The 22,891-nt window shown below is 43.9% G+C and overlaps 1 protein-coding gene and 1 pseudogene across 7 annotated transcripts in view; one reads left to right on the forward strand and one right to left on the reverse strand.

The window, feature by feature from the left end:
• The window catches only part of TMEM63C (transmembrane protein 63C), a 143,703-nt gene that overhangs the window by 40,938 nt on the left and 79,874 nt on the right, over nt 1-22,891 (forward strand). Inside the window, exon 1 of one of the 7 annotated variants that reach the window (XM_064375061.1) lies at nt 20,367-20,385. The exons of 4 other annotated variants lie outside the window; for them this stretch is intronic. The gene's annotated coding sequence lies outside the window, so the exon portion shown is untranslated. Of the gene's footprint in view, nt 1-20,366; nt 20,386-21,954; nt 22,445-22,891 lie in introns of those variants that run through there. 2 more of the 7 variants (XM_012476840.3, XM_012476841.3) reach the window with 2 other exon arrangements.
• LOC110569169 (protein FAM204A-like) lies at nt 12,680-13,717 on the reverse strand (annotated as a pseudogene).

Consider the following 22,891-nt stretch of genomic DNA (forward strand, 5'->3'; position numbering starts at 1 on the left):
TTGTTGATTGATGTACCTTGGCAATTGCTCAATATTCATGCACACACAGAGCTCCTCCTTTTTGTTTATTTATTATTATTTTTTAGAGATAGACTCTACGTTGCCCAGGCTGCAGTGCCGTGGCTATCAACAGGCACAATGCTCCAGTCCTGCAGTCTCCCGCTCCCGGGCTCCAGCCATCCTCCCACCTCCGCCTCCTGTGTAGCTGGGACTACTGTGTGTGCCACCTGCCCAGCTTCCTAGCCCTCTTTAATGAGTGCATGGTCTCCCATCATGCAGATGCACCATAATGCCTGTGGTATGTCCTACTGACTGCACGGATAGTTTCCAGCTGTTTACTTCACTTTGTTCCTGATAGCTGGGGTCCTTTTTTTTTTTAAGGAGTCTCATTCTGTCACCCAGGCTGGAGTGCAGCAGCACGATCGTGGCTCACAACTTCTGCCTCCTGGGCTCAAGTGATTCTCCTGCCTCAGCTTCCTGAGTAGCTGGGATTACAAGTATTCATCGCCACACCCTGGATAATTTTTGTATTTTTAATAGAGATGGGGTTTCACCATGTTGACCAGATTGGTATCAAACTTCTGACCTCAAGTGATCCAGCCACCTCAGCCTCCCAAAGTGCTGGGATGACAGGTGTGAGCCCCTGCGCCCAGCCTGCTACCTGGGATTCTTTCGTGAGTGTCCCTGCCTGTACACTCTGGCCCATGCGGGTGTGCGTATCTGTCAGAACTGCATGTGAATGAATGGCTGGCCCAGTGACTTGGCCTCACAGGGTGAGGATGAATGAAGTCCTGCATGCCGAGCACCTGCCGCAGTGCCTGGCACACGGGCACCCGCATCAGTGTTAGCTGGTGAGGGGAAGAGCAGCTGGAATGGGGAGGAGGAGGGGGGAGTGAGGGGCCTGCACTGCCAGGGGAGGCTGGTCAGCCTCCTCAAGGCCACCATGGAGAGATCACAGGGACCTCAGCCCAGGAAGTCCCCTGCTCCATAGCTGCCGTCAGGAGGAGAAACGGGACAGGGAGCGGATAGCAGCTGCACTGGAGCCAGAGTGAGAAGCAGGCCCAGCTTCCCTGCTGAGTCATTCCTGCTGGAGCCAGAGAGGGAGGGAGCGAGGGAGGGAAGGAGGGAGGGAGGGCTTGCGCCGGCACTGCACATCACACACACGCATCCACATGCACACACATCACACACACATCTCACATCACACACACATCACACACACATCTCATATCACACACACATTACATAGATCACACACACAATCACACACACATCACATAGATCACACACATCACATAGATCAAACATATGCGCTCACACCACACACAAACCACACATACACACTCATACATGCTCACATGCTCACACACCTCCTAGTTTAGGGAAAAGGAGCCCCTCCCAGCAGAGAGAGGCTTTTCTCCCCACAAGATGTGAAGGCTGCGGAGACAAAGGGGAGGCAGCATTCTCTTTTGCGGCTGTTCCCAGGTTCAGTCTCTCCAGCCTCGCTCTGTCCTCACCCTATGCCCGCCAGCCTTCTCCTCTGTCAGCCCCAATCCTGCTGCCAGGGTGACCAACCCTCCCGGATGGGAGGACTGGCCCAGGACTGAGGGATTTCCCCAAACGACACGAGGATGAGTTGGGCATCCTCTCTGGCCCTCTCCAACCCCACCCTCATCCTTACCAGCCTGCTGGCAGCAGGTCCCTGCAAATCACCCCCACCTGGCTTCTCCAGGGGAGCTCAGAAGCTTTCCTGGCTCTGCAGTGCTGCTTTGATGTAACAGACATTTATGAGACTGGTCCCTGAGCTGCCAGGAACAGGCATGAGTGAAGCTGTGTGCCAGTGGATAGGGGCTGCCCGCTGTCCAGAGGGGACGGAGACTCAGGGGATGGGCTGGATGAGGGTAGCACATCTCCTTTCATTAAAAGCCACTTTTTGTCTTACTACAAAATCCCCCCACCTGGTGCCTAACGCCCCGCTCTAACCCCTTCTGAATGTTTTTCTGTTCACATGGACCTGGCTTATGGAAAAATCTGAATTTAACAGGATTCAAACAAGAAACATTTTTGCTTTGTCTCTAACCACAGCCTTCAGCCATGCGTTGTCAAATCTCTTCTCACCCTGGATGATATTCCTGGCAGATTCCTAGCTTTCTGGTCACCTCCAGTTATTAAAAATCCAGGTTAGTCTAGTTCAATTTAAAAGTTAAGGCCAGGGGTGCAGTAGCTCATGCCTGTAATCCCAGCACATTGGGAGGCCGAGGCGGGCGGATCAACTGAGGTCAGGAGTTCAAGACCAGCCTGGCCAACATGGTGAAACCCCGTGTCTACTAAAAATACAAAAAATTAGCTGGGCATGGTGGCGCGTGCCTCTAATCCCAGCTACTCAGGAGGCTGAGGCAGGGGAATTGCCTGAACCCAGGAGGCGGAGGTTGCAGTGAGCCGAGATCGCGCCATTGCACTCCAGCCTGGGTAACAAGAGCGAAACTCCGGCTCAAAAAAAAAAAAAAAAAAAAAAAAATATTAGCTGGGCGTGGTGGCGGGCACCTGTAATCCCAGCTACTCAGGGGGCTGAGGCAGGAGAATTGCTTGAACCCCAGAGGTGGAAGTTGCGGTGAGCCGAGATCGTGCCACTGCACTCCAGTCTGAGAGACAGTGTGAGACTCTGTCTCCAAAAAAAAAAAGTTAAGGCCAGGCACGGTGGCTCACACCTGTAATTCCAGCACTTTGGGAGGCAAAGGCCAGTGGATCACTTAAGCTTAGGGGTTTGAGACCAGCCTGGGCAACATTGTGAAACCCCATCTCTACACAAAATACAAAAATTTACCAGGTGTAGTGGCACATGCCTGTAGTCCCTGCTGCATGCTGAGGTGGGAAGATCTCTTGAGCCCAGGAAGTCTAGGCTGCAGTAAGCCATGATTGTGCCATTGCACTCCAGCCTAGGCAACAGAGTGAGACCCTGTCTCAAAAAATATATATATATATAAGTTAAATATCACGTTTGGCAGGCACAGTGGCTCACACCTGTAAACCCAGCACTTTGGGAGCCCAAAGCAGAGGACTGCTTAAGGCCAAGAGTTTGAGACTGGCCTGGGCAATATAATGAGACTGTCTCTACAAAAAATCAAAATAAAACATTAGCCAGGTGTAGTGGTGTGTGGCCTGTAGTTCCAACTACTTGGTAGGTTGAGGCAGGAGGATCGCTTAAGCCCAGGAGTTCCAGGCTGCAGTGAGTTATGATTGAGTCATTACACCCCAGCCTGAGCAACAGAGCAAGACCTTATCTCTAAAAATTAAAAAAAGAAATCATGTGCAATTATAGGATGACTGCCCCCCACCCCATGTCCCTCAGCCAAGCAAGGCTAGGAATGGGGGGCAGGGATTTCTCTTCTTCCCCTCCCACATGCAAATACAAGCATCCCTCAACATCTAAACACGCACTCTCCCCAAACAGGAATGGAATAGATTCAGATCATCTGCTTTTGTTTTTTGCAACAGTGAACTCATGTTGCAGGCATTGTTTTGTTTTTTAGTCTCCCTTTTTTCACTTAACAATATGTTGTAAACGTATCTTCATGTTGAAAATATTCATCTACAATCTAATATTCCACATCTGTTTCAGGTACATATTGCTGTGTAACAAACCACCCAAAACACCAATGGCTTAAGTCAATAATGATTTATTCTTTCTCGCTCTTCTCTGGGTTGGCCAGGCAGTTCTGACCATCCACAAGAAATACAGCATCTAGAGAGAGAAAGACAGTTCCGAGCTTCGCCAAGCCTCTTCCTGCTCATGTGGTCTCAGCCAAGTTACCGAACCTCAGTGTCCTCATCTGTAAAGTGTTACAACTTATAATAGTGAAGTCTCCCTTACCTGTGATATTTTGAAGATTAATTGGGAACTATAATAATAATATCTACCTTGTAGTAGATACTACAAGATATCTCTTTTTTTTTTTCTTGAGACGAAATCTTGCCCTGTCACCCAGGCTGAAGTGCAATGGTGTGATCTCGGCTCACTGCAACCTCCACCTCCTAGGTTCAAGTGATTCTCCTGCCTCAGCCTCCTGAGTAGCTGGGATTACAGGCACCCAACACCATGCCCAGCTAATCTTTGTATTTTTAGTAGAGACAGGGTTTCACCGTGTTGGACAGGCTGGTGTCGAACTCCTGACCTCGTGATCCACCCAGCTCTGCCTCCCAAATTGCTGGGATTACAGGCATGAGCCACCACGCCTGGACACTGCAAGGTATCTCTCTATCCATGTAGATAGATACACACATTAATGTGTGTGAGGTGTAACAAATGTTAGCAATTACTGTTGTTATTTGGAAGTGCTTTGGAAAGGGGCAAGGCTAGTGAGGAAATTGCTGGGGCAAAGAGGTAGCTGGCTCTCCAGCTCATCACAGTGTGAGACATCAGAGAGAGGGAGGATTCCTGCTCAGGATAGAAAGATCTGAAAGGAAATGGTGGACAGAGCTGAAATATTAAACATTGCTCGACCAAAGGGGAACTGAAGGCGAGGACAAAGTCATCTCACTGTAGCCTAAGGGGCACTTAGTAGTTAGCTGTATGTTCCTACAACTAATATTATGCTTGCAATAAAGTCAGGGTAATATATGCTCGAAAGCAGGTAGTGCCAGCTTAGAGGCGTCAGACTTAACAAATGACCCATGGGTGTCTACAGCCACTGTTCCTGCCCACTCCACGAAGACCCCGTTAGGCTGTTCCAGGATACGGAGGAGCATGCAAGGACCAAAGGGGCATCTTTGAGGGACAGGAGAAGTGGTGTCAGGGAGCCCATATTGACTTATGGCAGAGGTGGTGCTGCAGAGTAGTCAGGAATGGACAATATTTTCAATAAATGATGATGAAGGGCTGCAGGTAAAAAATGAAATTGGATCTCTATCTCCCATATACACAGAAATACACTCCAGGTGTTTTTCTAAGACATAATTAACATAAAATTTAAACCACTTTTAAAAAATACAATTCAGTAGGGTTTTTTTGTGTGTACTCACAGAGTTGTGCAACCATCACCAATAATTACAGAACACTTTCATCGCCCCGAAAAGAAAACCCTATACCCACAAAGCAGTCACTTGAGTCCTCCATCACTATCACCACCACCATGAGCACCACCCAACACGCCGGCACTTGCCAGTGAATAACCTGCTTTCTATCTCTGTGGTTGTACCTATTCTGGACATTTTGCATAGACAGAATCATACAATATAGGGTCTGTTGTATCTGGCCTCCTTCACTTCGAATAATATTTTCAAGATTCATTCATGTAGAACATATCAGTACTTCATTCCTTTTATGGCTGAATAGTTGATTGTATAGATATATCACATTTTCTTTATTCATTCATTCATCAATAGACATTTGGGTTGTTTCTACTTTTTGGCTGTTATGAATAACGTTGCTATGAACATTCATGTGCAAAATTTTTTTGAACATGTTTTCAATTTTCTTGCATATATACCTAGGAGTAAAATTGCTGGGACATATGTAACTCTATATTTAAATCATTGGAGGACCATGAAACTATTTTCTACAGTGGCTGCACCATTTTACATTTCTATCACCAATGTATGAAGGTTCCAATTTCTTTACATCCTCACCGACACCTGTTATTTTCCACTTTGTGTCCATCCTAGAGGGTGTGAAGTGGCATCTCACTGTGGTTTTGATTTCCGTTTCCCTAATGACTAATGATGCTGAGCATCTCTTCCTGTGCTTATTAGCCACTTATATATCCTCTTTGGGGAGATGTCTATTCAAGTCCTTTGCTCGTTTTTAAAAATTGAGTTGTCTTTTTATTGCCGAATTGTAAGAGTTTTAAAATATATATATTTTAAAGTCCATATCTAATATGTGATTTCCAAATATTCTATTCCATTCTGTGGGTTGTCTCTTCTGACAGTGTCCTTTGATGCAAAAAAGTTTTAAATTTGGGTGAAATTCAATACATCCACCTTTCTTTCATTTCTAGTATTTCTGGTGTCATATTTAAGAAACTTTGTCTAATTCAAAGTCACAAAGATTTACACCTATGTTTCCTTCTAAAAGTTTCATGGTTTTAGGTCTCTTACATTTAGGACTCTGGCATGTTCTAATTTTTTTATATGGTATGAAGTAGGGGATCCAAATTCTTTTGCATATGGGTATTGAATTATTTCAGGACTATTTGTTGAGAAGACCATTCTTTCCACCATCAAATTACCTTGGTACCTTTGTTGAAAACTAACTGACCATAGACGTATGGGTTTGTTTCTGGGTTCTCAATTCTATTTCATATAGAAATGGAACTGAGATTATACCAGTATCACATTGTTTCAATTACTGAGGCTTTGTGGTAAATTTTGAAATTGAGAAGTGTCAGTCCTTCAACGTTGTTGTTGTTGTTGTTGTTGTTTCAAGACTGTGATCGGGATTCAGGTGTCTTGTAATTCCATATACATTTTAAAATTAGCTTGTCCATATCTACGAAGAAGTCAGCTGGAATTCTGATCGATATTGCACTGAATCTGTAGATCATTTTGAGGTGTACTGTCATCTTAAAAACATTAAGATCCATACTGGGCAACATGGTGAAGCCATATCTCTTCAAAAAATGCAAAAATTAGCCAGGTGTGGTGGTGTGTGCCTCTGGTCTCAGCTACTTGGGAGGCTGAGGTAGGAGGATCTCTTGATTGAGCTCAGGAGGTTGAGGCTGAAGTGAGACGTGACTGAGCCACTACACTCCAGCTTAGGCAACAGAGAGAGACCTTGTGTAAAAAAAGAAAGTCTTCCAATTCATGAATATGGGATGTCTTTTATTTATTTCAGTTTAAAATTTTTTTTCAACAGTAGTTTTAAGTGTACTAATCTTATACTTACTTGGTGAAATTTATTCACAATTATTTTACGTTTTTCAATACTGCTATTAATGAACTTCTTAATTTTATTTTTAGATTGTTCATTGCTAGTATATGGAAACACAATTGATTTTCGTACACTAAAACTTCACTAAGCTTGTTTATTAGCCCTAATAGTCTTTTCTTGTAAATTCTTTAGGGGTTTCGATATATAAGAGTATGTGATCTGCAAATAGAGATGGTTTTACTTTTTCCTTTCCAATCTGACTGTCTTTTATTTATTGACTAATTGCCCTAGATAGAATTGCCAATGTATTGTTGAATAGAAGTGACAAGAGCTAACATCCTAATCTTGTTCCTGATTGCACAGGAAAGGCTTTCACTCTTTCATTATTAAGTATGATGTGAGCTGTGGGTTTTTCATAGATGTCTGTTTTCAACTGAACTGTGTCTCTCCCAAATTCACATATTGAAGCTCTAACCCACAATGTTATTGTATTTGGAGACAGGGCCTATTAGGAGGTAATAAAGGTTAAATGAGATCATAAAGAGAGGGTCTTGGCCTGGCACAGTGGCTCATTCCTGCAATCCCAGCACTTTGGGAGGCTGAGGTGGGCAGATCACCTGAGGTCAGGAGTTCAAGACCAGCCAGGCTGACCAATATGTGAAACCTGTCTCTACTAAAAATACAAAAAATTAGCTGGGCATGGTGGCGTGCGCCTGTAGTTCCAGCTATTCGGGATGCTGAGGCATGAAAATCCCTTGAACCCAGGAGGTGGAGATTGCAGTGAACCAAGATCACACCACTGCATATTAGCCTGGGTGACAGAGTGAGACTCCATCTAAAAAAAAAAAAAAAAAAAAAAAAAGAGAGAGAGGGTCTTGATCTGTTTGAACTGATGTCTTCATAACAAGAGGAAAAGAACTATGTGTGGTAGCTCATTCTTGCAATCCCAGCACTTTGAGAGACTGATGCCAAAGGATAACTTGAGTCCAGGAGGTCAAGACCAACCTGGGCAACACAGTGAGACCCTGTCTCTACAAAAAAATTAAAAAAATAATTAGCCAGGTGTGGTGGCATGCACCTGTAGTCCCAGCTACTCAGAAGGCTTAAGTGGGAGGATCATTTGAACCCAAGAGGTTGAGGCTATGATAAGTCATGATCACACCACTGCACTCTGAACTGGGCAACACAATGAGACCTTGTATTAAAAAGAAGAAAAAGAAAGAAGAGAAGGAGACACCGGAAATATCTCTGTCTTCACATGAGCACAAACAAAAGGCCGTCTGAGAACACAGTGGGAAGGCAGCCATCTACAAGCCAGAAAGAAAGGCATCACCAGAAATAAACTTTGACCTTGATTCTGGACTTCTAGCCTATAAAACTAGAAGAAAATAAAAGTCTGTTGTTCAGGCCACCTGGTGTGTAGTATTTTTGTTATGGCAGCCCACACAGACTAATGTAATGCCCTTTATAAGGTTGGAGAAGTTCTCTTCTACTCCTAGTTTGTTGAGTGTTGTGGGTTTTTTTTTTTTTAAATCATGAAAGAGTGTTGGATTTTGTTAAATGCTTTTTCTGCATCAATTGAGAGGATTATGTATTTTTTCTTTTAATCTTTTAATATAATGTAGTACATTGATTAATTTTTATCTGTTGAACCATCCTTGCATTCCTGAGATAAATCCCACTTGGTCATGGTATATAATTCTTTAAATATGTTGCTGGACTTGATTTGCTAGTATTTTGTTAAGGATTTTTGCATCTATATTCATAAGGGATGTTGGTTTCTCGTTTTCTTGTCTTGTGATATCTTTGGCTTTGGTACCAGGATAATACTGGCCTCATAGAATGAAGTGTTCCATCCTTTTCTTTTTATGGGAAGCGTTTGAGGAAAAAATAGTGTTAACTGTTCAAACACTTGGTAGAATTCACTGGTGAAGCCATCTGATCCTGTGTTTTCCTTTGTTTGAAATTTTCTTTTTTATTTTGATTCAATCTCTTTACTTGTTATTGATCTATTCATGTTTTGTATTTCTTCTTAAATAAGTTTTGGTAGCTTATGTGTCTAGGAATTTGTCCATTTCATCTAGGTTGTGTGATTTGTTGGCATACAGTTCATACAGTTGTTCATAGTATTCTCTTATAATCTTTAAAAATTATTATTTTTATAAGGCCATTAGTAATGTTTGCACTTTCATTCCTAATTTTAGTAATTTGGGTCTTCTCTCTTTTTTTCTTATTCAGTCCAGATAAAGATTCACCAATTTTGTTGATGTTTTCAAAACACTAACTTTTGGTTTTGTTCATTCTCTCTATTGTTTTCTGTTCTCTATTTCATTTATATCCACCCTAATCTTTATTATTTCCTTCTTTCTTCTTGTTTTGGATTACGTTTATTTATTTTTTTCCAGTTTCTTAAGGTAGAAGGATATGTTATTGACTTACAACTTTTGTGGTTTTTTTTTAATGTTGACATTTACAACTATAAATTTCCCTCTAATCACTGCTTTTACTAATTTTTTTGCATGTTGTATTGTGGTTTTCATAGATCTCAAAATATTTTCTAATTTACTTTTTAATTTCTTCTTTGACCCACTGGTTATAAAAAATGTGTTAATTTCCACATATATATGAGTTTCTCAGGTTTCCTTGTTATTAATTTCTAGTTTTGTTTCATTGTGGTCAGAAAACATACTTTGTTATAATTTTAATCTTTTAAAATGTATTGAGACTTATTTTGTGACCTGACTTATACTAAAGAATGTTCTATGTGCAATTGAGAAGAATGTGTATTTTGTTGTTGTTGAGTGGAGTGCTCTATAAATAAAAATATCTGTTAGGTCTAGTTTGTTTATAGTACTCTTCAAGTCTTCTATATTCTTCACGGTATTTCTTTTTCTTTTTCTTTTTGAGACAGAGTATTCACTCTTGTTGCACAAGCTGGAGTGCAATGGCACAGTCTTGTCTCACTACAACCTCCACTTCCAGGGTTCAAGCGATTCTCCTGCTTCAGCCTCCCAAGTAGCTGGGATTACAGGAACCCACCACCACGCCCAGCTAATTTTTGTATTTTTAGTAGAAATGGGGTTTCACTATGTTGGCCAGGCTGGTCTCGAACTCCTGACCTCAGGTGATCTGCCTGCCTACGCCTCCCAAAGTGCTGAGATTATAGATGTGAACCACCATGCCCGACCTCCTTGATGATCTTCTGTATAGTTGTTCTATCTATTATTTAAAGTAGAACATTAAAATCTGTAACTGTTGTTGTTTGTCTATTTCTCTCTTTAATTATGTCAGGTTTTGCTTCATATATTTTGGGGCTCAGTTGCTGGGTGCATATATTTTTATAATTGTTGTGTTTTCTTGATGGATTGTCCCTGTTATCATTATATAATGTCATTCTTTGTCTCTTGTAATAATTTTTGTCTTAAATTCTATTGCTTTCCAATATTAGTATAGCCACCCTAGCTCCCTTTGGTTACTGTTTGCATGGTATCCTTTCTTCCACCCTTTCATTTTCAACCTGTTTGTGTCTTTGAATGTAAAGTGAGTCACCTGTAGATAGCACATAGTTAGATAATTTTAAAAAATTCATCTGCTAATGTATGCCTTTTGATTGGAAAGTTTAATTGATTTACATTTACATAATTAAGGAAGGACTTACTTCTGCTGTTTTGCTATTTTCTGTGCTTTATACCATTTTTGTTCCTTATTTCCTTCATTACTGCCTTCTTTTGCATTAAATATATATTTTTATTTTATTTTACTTTATTTGAGACAGGGTCTTGCTCTGTCACCCAGGCTGGAGTGAAGTGGCACAATCTTGGCTCACTGAAATCTCCACCTCCCAGGCTCAAGTGATCCTCCTGCCTCAACCTCCCAAGTAGCTGAGACTACAGGTGCACACCACCATGCTGTATTAATTTTTGTATTTTTGTAGAGATGGGATTTTGCCATATTGCCCAGGCAGGTCTTGAACTCCTGAGCTCAAATGCTTCACCCGCCTCAGCCTCCCAAAGTACTGGGATTACAGGTGTGAGCCACCATGTCTGGCTGATATTTTCTAATATATGATTTAATTTCCTCATCTTTTCTTTTACTATATATTTTTTAGTTATTTTCATAGTGGTTGTCCTGATGATTAAAATTAACATTTAATTTATAACAATCTACTTTAGATTAATACTGTTTTTGTATAAGAACTTTGCTACTATATAGTTCTACCCTCATCTTTATGTTGCTCTTGTCGAATTCCATCTTTACACATTTGTGCCTATCAACATAGATATATATCAATAATTTTTATTTATATAGTTGCCTTTCAAATAATATGGGGAAAAGAAGAGATACAGACCAAAAATACATTCATATTGACTTTTATATTACCTTTACCAGTGTTCTCTATTTCTTTATGTGGAATCAAATTACTGCTTACTGTCCTTTCATTTAAGCATGAGACTCCCTTTAACATTTCTTGTAGGGCACTAGTGACAAACTCTCTGTTTTTACTTGGAAATTTCTTAATTTCTGTTTCATTCCAGAGGGATAATTTTGCTGGATATAGCATTCTAGACTGACAGCTGTTTTTCTTTCAGTCCTTTTAATGTTCTATCCCATTGCCTCCTGACCTCCACGGTTTTAAAGCAAAGGGTATTATTTTTTATATATCTCCTTCAGTGAACTGAAGAAGAATAACTGACACCTCAGAGGCAGCTGCCACATTACAGTGATACTGATCAAAGCAGTAAAAAAGTGAGAAAGCAGCCAGGCATGGTGGCTTGTGCCTGTAATCCCAGCACTTTGGGAAGCTGAGGCGGGTGGATCACAAGGTCAGGAGTTCGAGAGCAGCCTGGCCAACATGGCGAAACCCTGTCTCTACTAAAAATACAAAAACTAGCCGGGTGTGGTGGCAGGCACCTGTAATCCCAGCTACTCGGGAAGCTGAGGCAGGAGAATCACTTGAACCCAGGAGGCAGAGGTTGCAGTGAGTTGAGATCGTGTCGTTGCACTCCAGCTTGGGTGACAAGAGCAAGACTCCGTCTCAAAATAAATAAACAAATAAATATATAATACCCTTTGCTTTAAAAAAAAAAAAAAAGTGAGGAAGCAAGTCTAAAGAAGAGAAGAGGAAGTTTTCCTAGTACTACTTCCATACCATATGTTTCTTATGGGGCTGGAGTAAAAAGGAGGGCTACAGAATGAGGTGTATCAGAACCATCTGGAAGCAACCTGCCCCTATTCCAGGGAACCCTCACCCACAGCTCCAACTTGCTCAGGCAGTAACCATGATGGAAAATTTTTTTTTTTTTTTAACATTCTGCCCCTTTCTTTATTGTAATAGTTTATCTGAAAGCACATAAAAATTAGTAAATTGCTTTTACTATGCAATTCTGAAATATCAAGTCTACTGCCTTCAATTAAAAAATCAGTAACTACTTTCATGACATTAAGGTCAAGTCATTTGTAAAAACAGTATCAATTGAGACATTTTGGCACTTACAACTAACCCATTATAGACAATTATCAATGTTAAAAACACAGTTCCAATAAACGTGTAGTTATACTGGGTACAGATAAGAAAGTACAAGGCCGGCACGATCACTCACGCCTGTAATCCCAGCACTCAGGGAGGCCGAGGCAGGTGGATCATATGAGGCCAGGACCAGCCTAACCAACATGGCAAAACCCTGTCTCCACTAAAAATACAAAGAGAAATTAGGCAGGCATGGTGGCGCCCGCCTGTAATCCCAGCTACTCAGGAGGCTGAGGCATGAGAATCACTTGAACCCAGGAGACAGTGGTTGCAGTTGCCCAAGACCATGCTAATGCACTCTAGCCTGGGTGACACAGTGAGCAAGACTCTGTCTCAAAAAAAAAGAAAAGAAAAGAAAGTACAAGAAGCTCATTGGCTATGCTAAACCAAATGAACGAAAAGCAGCAAAACTCATTTTATACTGTGGGTTTACACAAATAAATGAATAAAATCCTATCCTTTTTTCTATATTTTTTCTTACATTTCTTATAAAATAACAGAATGCTTCATTTTATTCACTTCAATAGGACAAAGTCCTTAGAAGAAGATTGAAAAGAGCTGATCATCAAACTCCCAAATTTTATGCTTATTTTTTTTCTAGTGCTATCAATGTTCTGATATATTTAACATAGGCAGGAAAACGTTCTTGGTAAATTGAGCATTTGAGTCTACAAACGTCTTAAAGCACTCTGGCAGGTTACACATATCCCATGTTGCTTTTGGTTTCCCATCTCTTCTTTGCTTCAAACCCCCATGCAAGTTTCTCCTTTTTTTGGGCAGCTTGTGAATTTTTAGCCTCCTTTTTTGGCTTTTACAAAGTTGTGGCAGGCAACTGCTTTGGCAATTTTTACACCAAGCTCTCGAATAGCTGGCTGGTTCCTCAGCCTTCTCAATATTCCACTCCTCCACAGCCTGGTCTATCCTCTTTTCGGGGCCTTCTCAACATTTTTCCTTTTAATGGGGGGATTGGAGGGGGGCATCAAACCTATCATTGACTCAAAAATACTGAGAAAGCTCCTTCCACTGGGTTGCGTTCGAGGACTGTTCAATTCCACATACCTAAGGGAATTCCAGAAGGACACACTTCTTAGGCATTCACATTTGACTCTGTTTCAGTTTTTGGTTCATCTGTTGAGAAATCTATGATCTCTGCTTTTCTGGTGCTCCCATCCTCTTTATTTTCCTGTAAGTTGAGTCCAAAGTCCTCCAATGTAGCTTCATCTTCAGAGTCTGACTCGCCATCACTTTCATTTAGGCCAGGAGGTAGCAGCCCACTCCACATCTTTCCTTCTGTCAGGAAGCAACCACCCAGCAGCCATCTTAAGACCCCATCAACCAAAAATTTTTTTAAGAAATAATTTTTTTTTTTTTTTTTTTTTTTTTTTGAGACGGAGTTTCGCTCTTGTTACCCAGCCTGGAGTACAACAGCGCGATCTCGGCTCACCGCAACCTCTGCCTCCTGGGTTCAGGCAATTCTCCTGCCTCAACCTCCTGAGTAGCTGGGATTACAGGCACGCGCCACTGTGCCCAGCTAATTTTTTGTATTTTTAGTAGAGACGGGGTTTCACCATGTTGACCAGGGTGGTCTCGATCTCTTGACCTCGTGATCCACCCGCCTCAGCCTCCCAAAGTGCTGGGATTACCGCGCCCGGCCCAGAAATAATTTTTTTGTGTGAAATCATTGTTGTGTATTGTTTCAGTCTTATGTGGGCTTCGTACAAAATAATACAGACATTTTATTTCTATTTCTATGCTCTGGAACAGTTAAAATGATTCCTTGCTTTACCATCTTTTTCTTTTTCCTTTTCTTTCTTTCTTTTTTTATATTTTATTGCACTTTAGGTTCTAGGGTACATGTGCAGAACATGCAGGATTGTTGCATAGGTACACATGTGGCAATGTGGTTTGCTGCCTCCATCCCCATCACCTATATCTGGCATTTCTCCTCATGTTATCCCTCCTCAACTCCCTCCCCACTGCTGTCCCTCCCCTAGTCCCCACCAACAGACCCCAGTGATGCTCCCCTCCCTGTGTCCATGTTCTTTCTTTCTTTCTTTTTTTTTTTTTTTTTGACAGGGTCTCACTCTGTCACCCAGGCTGGAGTGTGCAGTGGCGTGATCTTGGCTCACTGCAACTTCTGCCTCCCAGGCTCAAGCAATCCTTTCACCTCAGCTTCCAGAGTATCTAGGACCACAGGTGCATGCCACCAGGCCCAGCAAATTTTTGTATTTTTTTACAGATGGAGTCTCACTATGTTGCTCAGGCTGATCTCAAACTCCTAGGTTCAAGCAATCTGCTGGCCTCAGCCTCTCAAAGTGCTGGAATTATAGGAGTGAGCCACCACACCCAGCCTATATTTTTCAATTAATTAATTTTGGAGGAGACAAAAACATTCAAATCATAGCACTCACTAATAAAAAACTAGAAATAAAAACAAATGCCAAGCAAACCAGGATTAATTAATTTATGGCACAAACAAAAAAGCAATGACAATGAATGAGCTCCAGCTGCATACCACAACGTGGATGAATCTTAAAAATACAACATTGAGGCCAGGAATGGTGGCTCACAGCTGTAATCCCAGCACTTTGGGAGGCTGAGGCGGGTGGATTACCTGAGATCAGGAGTTCAAGACCAGCCTGGCCAATATGGTGAAACCTCATCTCTACTAAAAATAAAAAAATTAGCCGGGCATGCTGGCACATCTGTAATCCCAGCTACCTGGGAGGCCAAGACAAGAGAGTCACTTGAAACTGGGAGGTGAAGTTTGCAGTGAGCCGAGATCGTGCCATTGCACGCCAGCCTGGGCGACAAGAGTAAAACTTCATCTCAAAAAAAAAAAAAAAAAATTGAGTTTTAACAGCCCAACATGAAAGTATATTTATACTATAATTCTATCAATGTACACTTAAAATACAGACCAAACTATATTAAGAATGAATAATCAGGTGGTAAAAGTACAAAGCAATGCAGGGAAAGATTGCCGCTGAATTCAGGATAGGGCTCTCTCTGTGCAGGGAGGGACTGGAAGAGGAAGGGGTGGATTGAGAAACAATATAGGGAAGCTTCTGTGATAATGTTGTATTTCTTGACTTAAATAGTGTCTCTACACAAGTGTTTGCTTTATGATTATTCATTATAGTGCTCATTTGTGTATGGTATCTGCGTCTCTGTATATTAGATTTCACAAAATTAATAAAGCTTATACAACAAAGAAAAGGTTCGTTACTGAAAACAGACTCCAATTCCCAGGGGAAGGAATATAACAGAGCTGATTTCAAGAGCCTGGATGTGAGGCCCTGAAGAGGAGATCTTCACTTTGTCACCCAGAAGAAACCCATATTTCTGCCTCATGAATATCAGCTTGGGGGAGCAAGGGAGTTCTATAGCCTCAATAAAATATCAATGCAAGAACCCATTTTTTTTTTTTCTTTTTTAGATGGAGTCTTGCTCTGTCACCAGACTGGAGTGCAGTGGCGCGATCTCGGCTCACTGCAACCTCCGCCTCCCAGGTTCAAGCGATTCTCCGGCCTCAGCCTCCCGAGTAGCTGGGATTACAGGTGTGCACCACCATGCCCAGCTAATTTTTGTATTTTTAGCAGAGACAGGGTTTCACCGTGTTGGCCACGGTGGTCTCAATCTCTTAAGCTTATGATCTGCCTGCCTCGGCCTCCTAAAGTGCTGGGATTACAGACATGAGCCAGCTTGCCTGGCAGGACCCATGTATTCTTTAAGGATCTAATCCTGCAGAGCATCAGCCAGGCTCAAGTTAGAATTGAGGTGAGGCTGTGCAGCCTTCAACCCCCAAATCTGTCTGAAAATGCTCAGCTGAGCTCAACTCTGGGTGAAGAAATGATACCAGAATCACAGAGTTCCAGCACAACAGTGGTGTTTCTTTTGTGATGTCATCAACACCTGCTTCTGACCTCACCCACCCAGAAGTTTCCAATATCGTTAAGTGATAGAGGCTGTTAGCGGTGGATAACAATGACCTCCTCCTACCAGTTGTGAATTTCTCTTCTTCCAGGGGAGAAGCAGAAGAGGTTGTTGCTGGCTAAGACTACCCACCTGGTAGGGCCTTGGTGAGTGGGGCCTGGCCTGAGGCCAGGGGTCAGAGAGGGCAGAGGGGCCAGGGTTGCCCCAGAAGAAGGGAGGCCTGGATTCTCTGCTATGGCAGGGCTGAGTGATCATAGGGCCTGACTCCTCTACTGGGGAATGCCAGCTTCCAAGTAGACCCAGCGCTGTGTGTCTAGACCTAAGCCTGAGGTCGTCTTCTCTCTAGAAATCCACAACCCTGTGTCTGGTTAGGCAGAGGACACTGAAAAATGATTTTCCATTCCAATACATTTCCCCACTACTTTCTGCACAAAAAATCAAATTTTGTTCTGTCTGGAAAGGCAGATTAGAGCATGTGATAGAAGCCTGAGCTCCCAAAATGAATCTACTTTCTTAGAGAGTTTTTATTTGGCTCTTGGGATCAGGGGTTCCCTAGAGTATGTGGCTTGCCACTTAAAGTACAAACAGTGTCTTGGTTCTGCCTTGAAAATACTGTCCCTGTCAGTGGCATATGTTTCTATTCTGGGTCCTGTAGTAAAATCTGTGGTCTGACTCCCATCATCTCCAAGACCATGGCCCCTTGCTTACCCTCTGCCTAGCAGCCTTACCCAGCACCAGGCCTTGGGGTGATAGGGACACTGGTGTGTGGCTGTTGCTTCCTGCCTTTTCTCTCTCATTTTGAATTTTCCTGAACATCTCAACTGGGTACTACAGAAAAGCCACGTACATTTGTGTAGGCTGTGCACAGTTGTGAGGTTTTTTTGGTTGTTGTTATTGTTGTTTTTGCAATTACAAACAATTCTGCGATGTGCATTCTTGTGTGTGTAGGTCTTTGTGAGATCAAGTGTTTATGATAAAATTATTTCTAAATAACAGAGGCAAGTTCCCAGGGCCACTATAGGCTCAAAACTATGAGGGCTGTGTCCCTGCAGTTGTTAACTGGGCTGGTTTAAGATCTCAGGCAATTTCACTGATCAATACAGGCAGTCCAACTTACAATGATTCTACTTACAATTTTTTGACTTTAAGATGGTGCAAAAGCCATATGCATCCAGCAGAAATCATACTTTTAAGTATCCATCTAACTACTATGTTTTTCAATTTCAGTATTCAGTAAATAAAATTATCTGACACAATGCCATCTAACACAACATTTTATTATACAATAGGCTTTGTGTTAGAGGATTTTGCCCAATTTTAGGTTAATGTCAGTATTCTGAGCACATTTAAGGTAGGTTAGGTTAAGCTGTGATGTTTGGTAGATTAGGTGGTGTGTTAGTCTGTCCTCATGCTGCTAATAAAGACATACTCGAGACTTGTTAATTTATAAAGAAAAGAGGTTTAGGCCGGGCGGTGCAGTGGCTCATGCCTGTAATTCCAGCACTTTGGGAGGCCGAGGTGGGCAGATCATAAGGTCAGGAGATTGAGACCATCCTGGCCATCATAGAGAAACCCCATCTCTGCTACGCTACAAAAAATGAGCCCGGGCGTGGTGACAGGCGCCTGTAGTCTTAGCTACTCCTGGAGGCTGAGGCAGGGTAATCTCTTGAACCCAGTAGGTGGAGGTTGCAGTGAGCCAAGATTATGCCACTGCACTCCATCCTGGCGACAGAGTGAGACTCTGTCTTAAAAAAAAGAAAAAGGAAAAGAAAAGAGGTTTAATTGACTCATAGTTCAGCATGGCTGGGGAGGCTTCAGGAAACTTACAATCATGGCAGAAGGGGAAGAAAACACATCCTTCTTCGTATGGCGGCAGGAAAAGAAGTGCTGAGTAAAAGGGGAGAATGCTCCTTATAAAACCATCAGGCCTCGTGAGAAGTCTGTCATTATCACAAGAACAGCATGGTTCGGTCACCTCCCACCAGGTCCCTCCCATGACATATGGGGATTATGTGAACTGCAATTCAAGATATTTGAGTGGGGACACAGTCAAACCATATCAGGTGGATTAAATGCATTTTCAACTTCTGCTATTCTCTGTTTATGATGGATCTGTCAGGATGTAACGCTATCGCCCTAAGTCGAGGAGGCATCTGTGTTTCAAATCAGCTAGTGGGAACTTCCTAGGCTCTGTCACCCAAGGTAACATAGACTTCATCCCCAAAGCCATCAGAGAGTATTTATTGAGTCAAGGCACTGTGCTCCATGTTAAAAATTAAGAGAAAAAGGAGACATAATCTGACCTTAAAAGGATTTATAATCTAATGAGGGAGACGGTAAATATAAATGAATCTAATCTCTGATTTCTGACCATTGAGGAAAGATATCATTTTGGATGACTGGGTTTTCCAGATGTTGAAGGGTTCTCCCCCTAATATACAAACTTTATTCCATTTTAACCACTTTTGATTGGAAATACTTTCTAAATATACAGGTGCTTTCCTTTAAAATAAAATATTTGGTCAATGACTTCTTCTAGTGATGCGGGATGGTTGTTCTGAGCACATTTCCACAACTACCTTGTGATACAATGATGCCTTCAAGGCCTGTTGGAATGACCTTATGCTAAATGACTCCAAACTCCTAAGTTGTTTTTTTCTTTTAAATCACTGTTCTCTCTTCTCTTGCTCTTGACTTTTGCCCTTTTCACTGTACTTGCTTTCTTGTTAGTCCTTTCTCCTTCTAACGCGCTCCTGCTCATCTGTTGTGGGTTTGAAAATCAGGAAGTAGGCTTATTCTTTAGGCTATTGGTTCAGCTGCTGCAACAGAGACCAGACAGTAGTGACTTTACAAGGTTATTGCTCTCCGTGGAAAAATGCAAGGGAGTCAGCTGGGTACTTCTCCAGGTCATCTTGTGACTCAGGTTCTTCCTGCCTTGATGCTTGGCCATCTCCAGGGAGGTGTCCTGGTCAGCATCATCAAAGCTGCCCTCCCGTCCACCTCCTATCCACATCCCAGTTTTCACAAAGGGGAAAGAGGAAGTAGAGTACAGCCAGCTTCCTTTTCAGGATGTGGCCCAGAAATGAAACCTATTACTTCCACTCACATCTTACTGGCTAGGACTTAGTTCATAGCTCCACCTGGCTGTGAGGGCTTCTGAGATATGTGGTCTGTAGTAGGGAAGTCATATATCCAGGTTTTAACCTTGAGAGCTCTACTGTAAAAAGGAAGAGGAAAAGAAAAGGTATAGGGGGCTCTTAGCCGTCTCTGCCACTCCGGATCTGTTGAAATTTTGTGTGGAGTAAATGAAGGTAAGCTCCAACTGAAGACACAAGGTGATCTGCAGAAAAAGCCCCTGACTTTGTCAGACAGTTCCACCTGTGAGGGATACTCAGAGTCCTTTTGTTTCTTTTATACTGTTCTGGATTATGTTCCTAGACAAGACATTGGAGGTTAACAACGCAGTCATGAAGACAATAACAGGCATAATATTCCAGATTTGACAACTCAGGCCAAAGGCACAAGTGAGAGTGTGATCAGTGTTGTCAGTGTCACAGGCCAGAAGGGCCTTTCTTTTGAAAGCCTCAGTTGTTCATCCCCATACACCTTTATTGAGAACCTTCTACAAGCCTGACACTCATCTAGGTGGTTGGTTGGAACATTGGGGTCATCTCTTTCACCAACACAGCCCACCTGGCATCTCCATGGGTTCGGGTTCTCCTCCCTTTTCTTCCCATCCCCCTTCTACTCTCCTCCCCTCCCCCTCCCTCCCCTTTCTGATGTAGATCTCTCTATATTGGCCAGACTGGTCTCAACCTACCGGACCCAAGAAATCCTCCTGCCTCAGCCTCCTGAGGAGCTGGGATTATAGATGTGAGCCACAGCACCTGGCTTCTATCTCATCTCTTTCTCTCTTTTTTTTTTTTTTTGAGATGGAGTCTTGCTCTGTCACCCAGGCTGGAGTGCAATGGTGCCATCTCAGCTCGCTGCAACCTCCACCTCCTGGATTCCAGCGATTCTCCTGCCTCAGCCTCCCAAGTAACTAGGATTACAGGTGCCCGCCACCACACCGACTAATTTTTGTATTTTAGTAGAGACAGGGTTTTATCATGTTGGCCAGGCTGGTCTCAAACTCCTGACCTCAAGTCATCTGCCCACCTCGGCCTCCCAAGGTGCTGGGAATACAGGCGTGAGCCACGGTGCCTGACCTCTCTTTATGGCATGTCCTTGATGCTTATCAGGTTTTTCCTCTAGGAGCTGGAGTGGTTTGAGTATGGGCTTAACAACAGCTTCTGTGATGATGAAGCAGAGAAGGAAAAGACAAACTGCTTTTGTTGAGAATTTATGCTGTCCCACCAGACTATGAATAGCATAACTACAGCAACAACAATGAATATTTGCAGAGCATTTATTTTGTGTACAGTATTTCATTTAATCTTCATAATCACCCTTTAAGTTTATGATTATTGTTTCCCCCATTTTCCATATGCCAAAAAAAAAAAAAAATGAAGCACAGAGAGGTTAAGTTCCACGTTTAGGTGGCCCAGCTAGGACTGAACACAGGCAGCTAGCGTTCCCAGCACTACTCTTATACTGATCTGGTTTGTCTGTACCAGCCAGCCTTTATCCTGGAAAAGGAGAATAAAAGTGTCACGGCAGAGGGGTCTGAGACCCCAACTAGCCCAGCCCTCTCAGAATTACAGATGAGAGGGAAAAACAAAGAGAGGTCAAGTGAGCTACCCAAGGTTGCCCAGCATGATAGCCACTGAGCTGGGGCTAGAACCTAGACCCTGATGCCCTGCTGCCACTGCAGAAGAGATGGTCAAAGCCTTCTTGTCCCATGAATGAAAAAGATAAAAGAATGAGTGGGTGAGTGAGTGCATAATGAATAGACTTCGGCAGAATCTGTCTACGTGGCTCACCCTTGGGTCTTCATGGGGTGGTTGGGTCATGAGAACCAGGAGGTCAAGGAAAGAGGGAGATGACCAGGGTGTGCCAGCCTGGCGGGGTTGTGTGGAAGAGGGTGCTGTGCTGCTGGTTATGGGGAAATCAACCCATGAAAGCATAACCAGCCTTTGACCCCCTGCTCTGGCACCTCATGACTTTGTGTTCCCACGGCTTCCTCTATGGCCTTCTTATCATATTGCTAACAGCCCTAACTGGTGAAAGGGAGTCACTTTCAGTGAGGGTTGGGCAGTGGCTCCTCCCCAGTTAGCTACTGTACTGCAAGTGCCCGATAATGACTATGACATAAATGTGCCTAGGCCCCTGCCTGGGAGGGAGAGGCTGTTTACTACTGACTCTTGTTTTGCACACTGATCTTTGGGGGTTGCAAACACTGGCACCTGTCCTCAGGGTCAACACCGGGGTCTGTAGCAGAGTGGCCAGGACTTTGACAAAACTCTGAGACCTGCAGGAGTGTGGCCCACTGCAAAGTGGAAATGGCCCAGCCCACTCCCCTGGGCCTCCCGGGTGGGGCTGTGGCCAATTGTAGATTGCTCCTTTGCTGGGGAAGAAGGGGCCTGGGTGGCAGCTGGCTACCAGCCACTGGGCCAGTGCCAGGACCTGTTCCTTGGGCGGGGCAGAGCGCTACCTTTGTGGGAGTGGGGTGGCTTTTCTTGCTTCTGGCTGATGGGACTAAGAAGACTGGGAAAGGGGACATGCCTGAGAGAGGGCAGGGGAGGTGGCAAAGGAGCTGTCAAGCCTCAATGCATCAGGGGAGCTGAAGCAAGCTGGAGCCAGGGACCAGCAGCCTTGTGCGTTTGAGATAGTAATTTGCAGATGGTTCCTGGTTAGCGGTAGGGTCTCTGAGGCGGAGCCTGGGTTTTCGGGTAGCATCCTCCAGCCTGGGTTCCCCGGCGGGTCAGAGCAGCTTTGGGGCGGGGCCAAGGTTGGCCCCTGCTCGGGAGGTGCCGGGATGCCTCTCCCGCGGTGATGCAGAGGGGAATTTGCTGACAGTCCCTTGCCAAGTGGGGCTGGCTTCGCCCGGCCGGCGAGGAGGAGGACCCGCTGGCAGTCTCCTCCCAGGTGGGGAGCGTGGAGCCTGTCACCACAACCTGGCGGCCTGAGCGCCGAGCCTGGGGCTGGGGCCGAGTGCTGAGGACGCAGATGTGGTGAGCACGCAACGCGGGTGCAGTGACCGGGCTGGTCGGGCTGGGAGAACCGGCGCAGGATGCAGGTCCCGCACTGGGAGGGGGCGGGGAAGGATTGCTTGTTTCTCTGCTTTCTGAGAGCTTGCATTGGGAGGGATGGGGGTAGGGGTGACTGCGCCACAGTCCCTTGCCACGCTGGCTGTCTCTAGCTGGTACCCAGGAAAGGGTGGCCTGAGCAGCTCACCCGGGAGGGCGTGGCTTTAGTAGACCGGTCTTCACTGGGTGGGGGGATGGAGGTGGGTAGGAGGCTTGCCCGGGGGTCCCCAGCCTCCTGCCTGACAGCCAGGTGGGAGTTACCGCTCTGGGCCACCCTCACTCCCACCCAGGGATTCCCCGGGGCTCTGCCGCCCACTCTCTAGGCTGGGACGGGAGGGGGCAACCTGCTCTGCCGTTATGGGCTATGACAAC

This window comes from Aotus nancymaae, unplaced genomic scaffold (genome assembly GCF_030222135.1).
Source record: "Aotus nancymaae isolate 86718 unplaced genomic scaffold, 86718_ANA_hifiasm-v0.15.2.pri h1tg000011l, whole genome shotgun sequence".
Classification (NCBI taxonomy): domain Eukaryota; kingdom Metazoa; phylum Chordata; class Mammalia; order Primates; family Aotidae; genus Aotus; species Aotus nancymaae.